The following is a 9,157-nucleotide window of genomic DNA, read 5'->3' as shown; positions in this document are numbered from 1 at the left end:
AATAAAGCAGTGTGTGTGTGGGGTCGCTTTTCTTTTTTGTGAGCGGGACCGGAGCGGCAGGTGTTTTTCGCCGTTGGCGATGCATGACCATGTCCAGCCTGCAGCGGTCAATTGTACAAGTGTTTACTTGCCTCGAAAAGTTACAGCTAGTTAACAGACTGAAGCTGTGGAGTGTGTGTGTTGTTGACATTTGGAAATAAAGTCCAAGTTCAAGTGAGAAGCTGCGTTGTGCATGCAAGTCTGTCGGCCACCATAGTATGTGGTGAATGCCGTAATCCGTACTGCCTAGGTACGGATTTGGTTAATTCAATAGTAATTGAATGAAAATTTGCCGCTTTGAATCCGTACTGAGGCGGTACTCACAACGTGCTTCATCTGTACTGCTGGTGAATCCGCAGCCTGACCACAGCGAAAGTTGTGCATGCACTAAAACCTCTACGGCGTGTCTGCGTGCTCCTAAATTTGTACTGAGGCAGTATTTACGACGTACGGATCTCCAAATTTAGCCCACGTTTTTGCAAGTAGACTGCACGCATGTGCAAGTACGGCGGGTTGTGACCACGGCTTTATGTAGATACCATTATTAGGGAGTTAAAAAAGAAATTGCAGACACCCACACATACATATGTATGTGTGTGTCTTTTAATTCTCACCCATTTTGGCAAAATATAAAAGAAAACAATATATACCAGACATCAGATTTATACAGAAATTAATGTCTGGAGGCGTATTCCGCCATCTTTGATGATTCAGTTTGAGCAACCAAAGAACGCATGTTATGCTGCCATCACACTAGCTTTGCTTTGATTGGCAGTCGCCGTGTTGTATCCCTCAGTATTTGCATAAATTAAACTTTTTGTTTCTTTTACCCCGCCGAGCTGTTGGCATAGCGACTACATCTCTCTTATTGCTGTAAAACGTCCATTCTGATTGAAAATGAATGGTAGCTTTGTGTCTCTCTTGTAGTTAATGTAACCACGGGCCAGTCATGATTGACAACATTGTAAACAATGCTGTTGGAGCACCCTCTGCTCAACAAACTACTACTTCCAACATCCATATCAGCTAGCTGAGCCAAAAGGCAAAGCTGTCGATCTACTCGTCAGTCTTCGTTCCTACTCTCACCTATCGTCATGAGGGTTGGGTCATGAAAGAACTAGATTGCGGCCGAAATGGGCTTCCTCAGGAGGGTGGCTGGTGTCTCCTTTGGAGAGAGGGTGAGTAGTTCGGTCATCCGTGGGGAGCTCGGAGTAGAGCCGCTGCTCCTTCGTGTTGAAAGGAGCCAGCTGAGGTGGTTCGGGCATCTGGTAAGGATGCCTCCTGGGCGCCTCCCAAGGGAGGTGCTCCAGGCACGTCCATCTGGGAGGAGCCCCTGGGGAAGATCCAGGACTAGGTGGAGAGATTATATCTCCACACTGGCCTGGGAATGCCTCGGGATCCCCCAGTCAGAGGTGGTCAATGTGGCACGGGAAAGGGAAGTCTGGGGGTCCCCTGCTGGAGCTGTTGCCCCCTGCGACCCGAACCCGGAAAAGCAGTTGAAGATGATTGATTATGAATGAGATGAGATGATGCTGATGTGCTTGCGAAAGGCTCATATCAGCTGATAACATCGGCCAACCAATATATTGGTTGTGCATGAACTGAAAGGAGGCGAGAAGTCCAAGCACCCCTTAGCCGGATGGCCCTCGAGAAGAACTTGTGCTGTTCGGCTCAGTGCAACCTTTAACTGTTGCATCACCAGTTATACAGTTTCACAGTGGACTGGCACAGAGAATGATTTTCTTAAAGATGTGAAATATCAGCTTCGCTTTGTCAAAAAGCACATGGGAGATGCCAGCCTCGACTTGCTCTGTTTTGTTGTATGAAAATCCTTCTTTGCTCCATGCTACTATGACGTTGTGAGTAGTGATGCAACAGACAAAGGTTGTACTTCTCACAGTTTCTCCAATCACAGTTACAGAAGTCTATACCTCCTACAGAGTTGGCTTGGTGTCTTTTTTCACTAGCCTACTTCTTGCATGGTCACTCAGGTTTTGAAATATCTCCTCCAGATGTATTTACCATTCAGAACCATACTGTTTGTATTTTTTTTAAAGGCCAGTGTACGGTGCATCCAAAACGTATTCACAGCGCTGCACTTTTTCCACCTTTTGTTTAAAGTGTCCCTGCCACGCTATGACATTTTTACATATTCTTGAAGAATAAAAAAAGTTTTTTCCACATGTTGCCTTTGTTTTTTTTACCATAAAATTACGCTGAACAAGTATTTAGACGTTTCGTTATCCATCTGAGAATTTGAATTTTCCGCCTCTGAGTTGACCTACTTTTTTCGCTGCGACGGATGTGACGTCATTCAAGTAGATGTCTCGCAGCAAGGCTCTGTTTACCAACACGGCAGACACGGACAGTGAAGGCATAGTGTGTGATTATAGCGAAGATTTAAGTGACATATCGATTGTTTTTGAAGAAGATGAGGAAGTTTCTGATGAAAGGAAGCCACGGTAAAAATAATGGGCGGCTCCAAACCGTGTATGTTCCAGCCGAACGCGACAGAGGATGAAGCTGCAGCTGTCAGCTGCCAGCAGCAGCGCTGAGGAGGACGATATAAGCTGCTGAATGGTTTGTTCACTCACCACTTTCTTATAAATGATTATTTATTCCTGGCACGGTGTGTTTGTGTATGAAAAAAAATATTTGAGCAGCACAGCGTGCTTAAACTCAGGAGTTTGTTCTAAAATCACTGAAAATAAAGTTTCTGTACATTCTGTATATATTTAATCATTTATAAGTCAGTTTCTTGTGATTGCTAATTCTTCACACAAACACACCATGCCAGGAATAAATGATCGTTTATAAGAAAGTGGTGAGTGAACAAACCATTCAGCAGCTTATATCGTCCTCCTTAGCGCTGCTGCTGTCAGCTGACAGCTGCGCTTCATCCTCTTTCTGTCGCGTTCGGCTGGAACATACACGGTTTGGAGCCGCCCATTATTTTTACCGTGGCTTCCTTTCATCAGAAACTTCCTCATCTTCTTCAAAAACAATCGATATGTCACTTAAATCTTCGCTATAATCGCACACTATGCCTTCGCTGTCCATGTCTACCGTGTTGGTAAACAGAGCGGCTCTGCGAGACATCTACTCGAATGACGTCACATCCGTTGCAGTGAAAAAGTAGGTCAACTCAGAGGTGGAAAATTCAAATTCTCAGATGAGTAACGAAACGTCTAAATACTTGTTCAGTGTTTTTTTTTTTTATGGTTAAAAAAAAAACAAAACAAAGACAACATGTAGAAAAAGCTTTTTTTTATTCTTCAAGAATATGTAAAAATGTCATAGCGTGGCAGGGACCCTTTAATGTTACAACCTTATTCCAAAATTGATGAAATCACCCCCCCCATTCTACAAACAGTATCCTGTAATGACGATGTGAAAAATGTTTTTAGATTTTTTTTTTTCAAATTTAATAATAATTTGAAAAAAAAACGCAATCACATATACATAAGCTCAAAATTGAGCTCGGGTGCATCCTCTTTCCACTGATCATCCTTGACATGTTTCTACATGTCAAGGGTGATCAGGATGATTTGGGGGAGGTGATGGTGGTTAGGCTGTTGGGCTTGAGACCAGAGGATCCTTGGTTCAAATCCCAGCCTGACCGGAAAATCACTAAGGGCTCTTGGGCAAGGTCCTTAATCCCCTAGTTGCTCCCAGTGTATAGTGAGCGCCGTGTGTGGCAGCACCCTGACATTGGAGTGAATGTGAGGCATTATTGTAAAGCGCTTTGAGTGTCGATTGCAGATGGCAAAGTGCTATATAAATGCAGTCCGTTTACCATTTGACACTTTACAGCGCATCCAGAAAGTATTCACAGCGCTTCTCTTTTTCCACATTTTATGTTACAGCCTTATTCCAAAATGGAGTAAATTATTTTTTTTCCCCTCAAAATTCTACTCACAACACCCTATAATGACAACATGAAAAAAGTTGAAATGTTTGCAAATTTATTAAAAATAAAACCACGAAATCACAAGTATTTACATCCTTTGCTCAATACTTTGTTGATGCACCTTTGGCTGCAATTACAGCCTCAAGTCTTCTTGAATATGATGCCACAAGCTTGTTGCACCTATCTTTGGGCAGTTTTGCCCATTCCTCTTTGCAGCACCTCTCAAACTCCATCAGGTATGATGGGGAGCGTTAGTGCGCAGCTATTTTCAGATCTCTCCAGAGATGTTTAATCAGATTCTGGCTGGGCTCCTCAAGGACATTCACAGAGTTGTCTTGAAGCCAACTCATTGATGTCTTGGCTGTGTGTTTAGGGTCATTGTTCTGCTGAAAGATGAACCGTGAGCCCATTCTGTGGTCAAGAGCACTCTGGGACAGGTTTTCATCCAGTATGTCTCTGTACATTGCTGCATTCATCTTTTCCTCAGTCGTGACCACAGCATGATGCTGCCACCACCATGCTTCACTGATGCCTGGCATTCATGACAAACAGTTCAATCTTTGTCTCATCAGACCAGAGAATTTTTGTTTCACATGGTCTGAGAGTCCTTCAGGTTCTTTTTGTCAAACTCCAGGCAGGCTGCCATCTGTCTTTTACTAAGTAGTGGCTTCCCCTCCATACAGGCCTGATTGGTGGTTTGCTGCAGAGATGATTGTCCTTCTGGAAGGTTCTCCTCTCTCCTCATAAGAATGCTGGAGCTCTGACAGAGTGACTGTCGGGTTCTTGGTCACCTCTGTGACTAAGGCCGTTCTCCCCGATCATTCAGTTTAGACGGGCAGCCAGCTTTAGGAAGAGTCCTTGTGGATCTGAACTGTTTCCATTTACAGTTGATGGAGGCCATTGTGTTCAATGGGACCTTCAACGCGGCAGAAATGTTTCTGTACCCTTCCCCAGATTTGTGCCTTGAGACAATCCTGTCTCGGAGGTCTACAGACAATTCCTCTGACTTCATGCTTGGTTTGTGCTCTGACATGCACTGTCAACTGTGGGACCTTATATGTAGACAGGTGTGTATCTTTCCAAAACTTGTCCAGTCAAACTGAATTAACCCCAGGTGGAATCCAATAAAGCTGTAGAAACATCTCAAGATGATCAGTGGAAACGGTTTGCCCTGAGCTCAGTTTTGAGCTTCATGGCAAAGGGTGTAAATACTTATGTACATATGACTGCTTAGGTTTTGTTTTTTTGTTTGTTTTTATTTTATTTTAAATTGCAAAAATCTCCAATAAAAGAAGACACCCCCTTCCCTTTTTCACATTGCCATTATGAGGTATTGTACATAGAATTTTTAGTAACAAAATAAAATAAAAAGAATTTCAGCCATTTTGGAATAAAGCTACAACATATCAAAATGTGGCAAAAGTGAAGTGCTGTGAATACTTTCCAGATTCACTGTAATTGAGCAGCTCCCAGATCCCCTGCCAACAATGGTCCACTTTCCCCCCAAAATACCCCCCCTCCCTCCAATTTAGACCCTGGCTACAGGCCTAAGATTTTAATTGGTATTGATTAGTAAAAACTCTAGAAAGCTGTCCCCTTAAAATGTGTCTATCCTGAAGTATTTAAATGTGTAGGTTAAAGTCTTTCTATAATATGATGGCTACTTCAGAAAAGAGCAGCAGTGGTTCATGAGTACGGTTGAGTATTAAATACCTGTTCCTTTTAAGAAATGATTTGTTAAGAAATGATTCAGTCCACCGACATCAATAGCCTTTTTGCTTAACAATCCCTTATCGGTCCTTCAGTTCACATTACGCCGAGCAGCCATTGTTTTTGAGGGTGTTTATCAGGAAAATGATTATTTCTCTACGTTGACTGCAGACCCACTGCTTCTGCTTGAAGCTTGAAGCAACACTGTGACTCTCTGCTTTGCTGGTTTTCAGAAGTGGTAGGTCCGCAATTCCTTCATTAACCCCTCTCAAAACCATTTAATGATGTCAATTGTGAGTCACCTTTGTGCGGATTAAAGTCACTAACGGGGACTCTTGTCTTGATGCGGGCAAGAAACAGGAATCATCCTCCATTCCATTCCAGGTTTGTGGGACTAAGTGCGCAGCTCCAAACATTTCAAATGCAGATTTCGTCAGAATTAATAACTTCAAGGCGAATCGCCATTTTAAATCAAATGACACCTCTCTCCAAACACTGTAATACAGACAACAAACTACAACCAACCAAAACTGTTATTTTGGGAGAAAAAAAAAAGATGTCCTGTGTTCTTACTTACTACATTGATGTTGACATGCAATGCAGCCGGCTGCAAGAGCTCAGCTCAGAAGCTATGGAGTTAAATTTATCTCATTAATATCTGAAAGGAAATGCTTTTGACAAAAACTACAGATTTTGTTTATTTCTATTCATGTCCAGAGATCTAGGATCCATCATGTACATCAAGGATCCAGTGACAATGTACAGATTTTATTAATTTTTATTTATGTCCAATGTCCACATAAATCTTGATCCAGTGACCAATATTTGAAAAGTCACAAGTCAACATGGGTGTGGCAATTCCTGACAAGTGTAGTACAATCAATGTAATAACACAAGAAATAACAGAAAAAAAAAAGTTTAAGAAATAGATGAGAGAGCTGCACTGCAACAACTGGTGGCTATATGAATTGCTGGAGAAAATGGTCTTTCATCCCATCTTTTGTGCTGAAATGAAAAGTGAAACAATAATGGGAAGACACCAAAATAAAATTAAAGCTATTGTGGGCATCATTTTACAAGAGGTTTCCCTGCAAGGCCCAGGAAGTGCACTTTTTGGCCACAAGTGCAAAAAAGGTGTAGTGTGTCATAGGTGGCGAGGGGTTAATCTCCAAAATTGTGACACCCTTTCTAAAATTCTTGACAGTCCAAAAACATTATTGGTGCCTGCCTTAAAACATCTTAAAGTTTGTTGAAAGCTCCAACCAGTTTGGCCACAACAGCATTTTAAGTTGAAAGGTGTGATTTTTGGCTTCCTACGAGTACATGTGACCTTTCGGCCTATATATGCATAACCAATGACACAACCAGCATTTATTCAATAGCAGAATATAGGGGACCTCAAGACCTTTCAAGTGACGCCTAATTTATCCAGGTATTAAAATGATAAATGTGTGTTCTGATCAATTTCATTTCCCCTAACCCTAATTTTTCATTACGTTCATTCAGTGGTGTCACACAAGATACTCGGCTCAAACGCATATTTTGTACTGCTTTATTTGATGTTAACATTATTTTCTTATGCATTTGGCCTATTTACATAACATACCAAAGAGGTCAAGCTGTTGGGGGATGCTACAAGGGGTCACTCAGTAGCCGTTGCCATCTTTGCTCATGCCTAAACCATTAGATGCATAGCTTTCATGCAAAATTGTTGTGCTAGCAAAAACATGCACTGTGATCAGCCATTAGGGTCAGTGCCAAGAAAATAAAATGAATTGGTCCAGGAGCCAGAAACAAACTTTTTTTTGTTTTTGTTTTTTTTTTTGCCTGAGCAGCCTTACAGCTACATACATGCTTTTCTAAGTAAGTAAATTTTATTTATATAGTGCCTTTCACAGACATAAATCACACAGGTTAAAATACCATAAAAATAATAAAACATACATAAAACAAAGGACAAGGTTAACAATTGGTCAGTTCTGAAAAGCCTTATTAAAGAGAAGAGTCTTCAAATGCTTCTTAAAAGTCTCAGCACATTCCAGGGAACGCAGGAAAAGTAGCAGTTCGTTCCAGAGACGAGGAGCTGTGGCTTTAAAAGATCTGTCACCTCGGGTTTTAAAGCAGGTTCTTGGAACCATCAGCAGGTTCTGACCTGAAGACCTGAGACTACGGGCAGAGGTATAAGGCTGAATCAGATCTTTAATATATCTGGGAGCCTGACCATGAAGGGCTCGGAATGTCAAGACCAAGATTTTGAAAGTGAGTCTAGACTCAACTGGGAGCCGATGGAGAGACTTTAGGACAGGGGTAATATGAGCTCTCCTGTTTGTACGAGTCAACAGCCTCGCAGCAGAGTTTTGGATGTACTGTAGCCGGTTAAGGTCTTTTCTACTAAAGCAGGTAAACAGGCTGTTACAGTAGTCCAATCGTGAGGAGATAAAGGCGTGGATGATTGTCTCCAGCTCATGGCACGATACCACCTGTCACAGCTTGGTGATAATTCCGCAAGTGAAAAAAACAATTTCTAATTAATTTATTACAATGCTCAGAAAGAGACATTACTTCATCAAAGATGACTCTGAGATTCCGCAGACTTGTCTTAACTGATGAGCCCAAGTCACCCAACTGCTGCTTGATGCCAGGAATGGCATCATCAGGGGCAACAAGTATCTCAGTTTTCTCTGAGTTCAATTGAAGGCTATTTCCATTCAGCCACTGCTTCACTGTGACAGACAATTCATTAAAGAGTTCAGTTTCCCAAGTTCCGTAGTTTTAAAAGAGCAGTATAGTTGTATATCATCAGCATACAGATGATAGGACACATCACTGAAATGCTGAATTATCTGCCCAGTGGGAAGAATATATAAAAGAAACAAGAGTGGTCCCACCACCGAGCCTTTGTGGTATGCCACACTGCAGATAAGCTGACTCAGACCTAACATGGTTTACTGAAACACTAAAACTCCTGTTTGTCAAATAGGAGGTAAACCATTTCAGCACAGAGCCCGACATCCCCACCTGATCTCGCAGCCTATTGACCATGATGGTGTGGCCGACCGTGTCAAAGGCAGAGGACAGGTCTAAGAGGACCATCGCAGTACACCTCCCAGCGTCAGCAGACATCATGATGTCGATGGACACTCTTAACAGTGCAGTCTCAGTAGAGTGGTGTTTCCGAAAGCCTGACTGGAATTTGTCATAGATGTTATATGTCTCAAGGAAGGATGTCAGTTGTTTGGCTACCAGTTTTTCCAGTAATTTAGATAGAAAGGGAAGCTTAGATATTGGGCGGTAGCTTTTATACTCTCCTTGGTCCATGTTAGGCTTTTTGAGTCTTGGTTCGATCACCGCATGTTTGAAGTGGGTGGGAAATACACCAGATGAAAGGGAAAAATTGAGGGGATAATGTCGACCAAGCTAGAGGTCAGCCTCATTTTGGATGACAATGCCACAATGTCTTCCAGATGCACAGGGTCGAAGGTTGACCACATCTGTGCA

Source organism: Thalassophryne amazonica, chromosome 1, assembly GCF_902500255.1.
Source record: "Thalassophryne amazonica chromosome 1, fThaAma1.1, whole genome shotgun sequence".
Lineage (NCBI taxonomy): Eukaryota > Metazoa > Chordata > Actinopteri > Batrachoidiformes > Batrachoididae > Thalassophryne > Thalassophryne amazonica.
The sequence above is the reverse complement of the archived record's forward strand: the minus strand, read 5'-3'. Positions refer to the sequence as shown.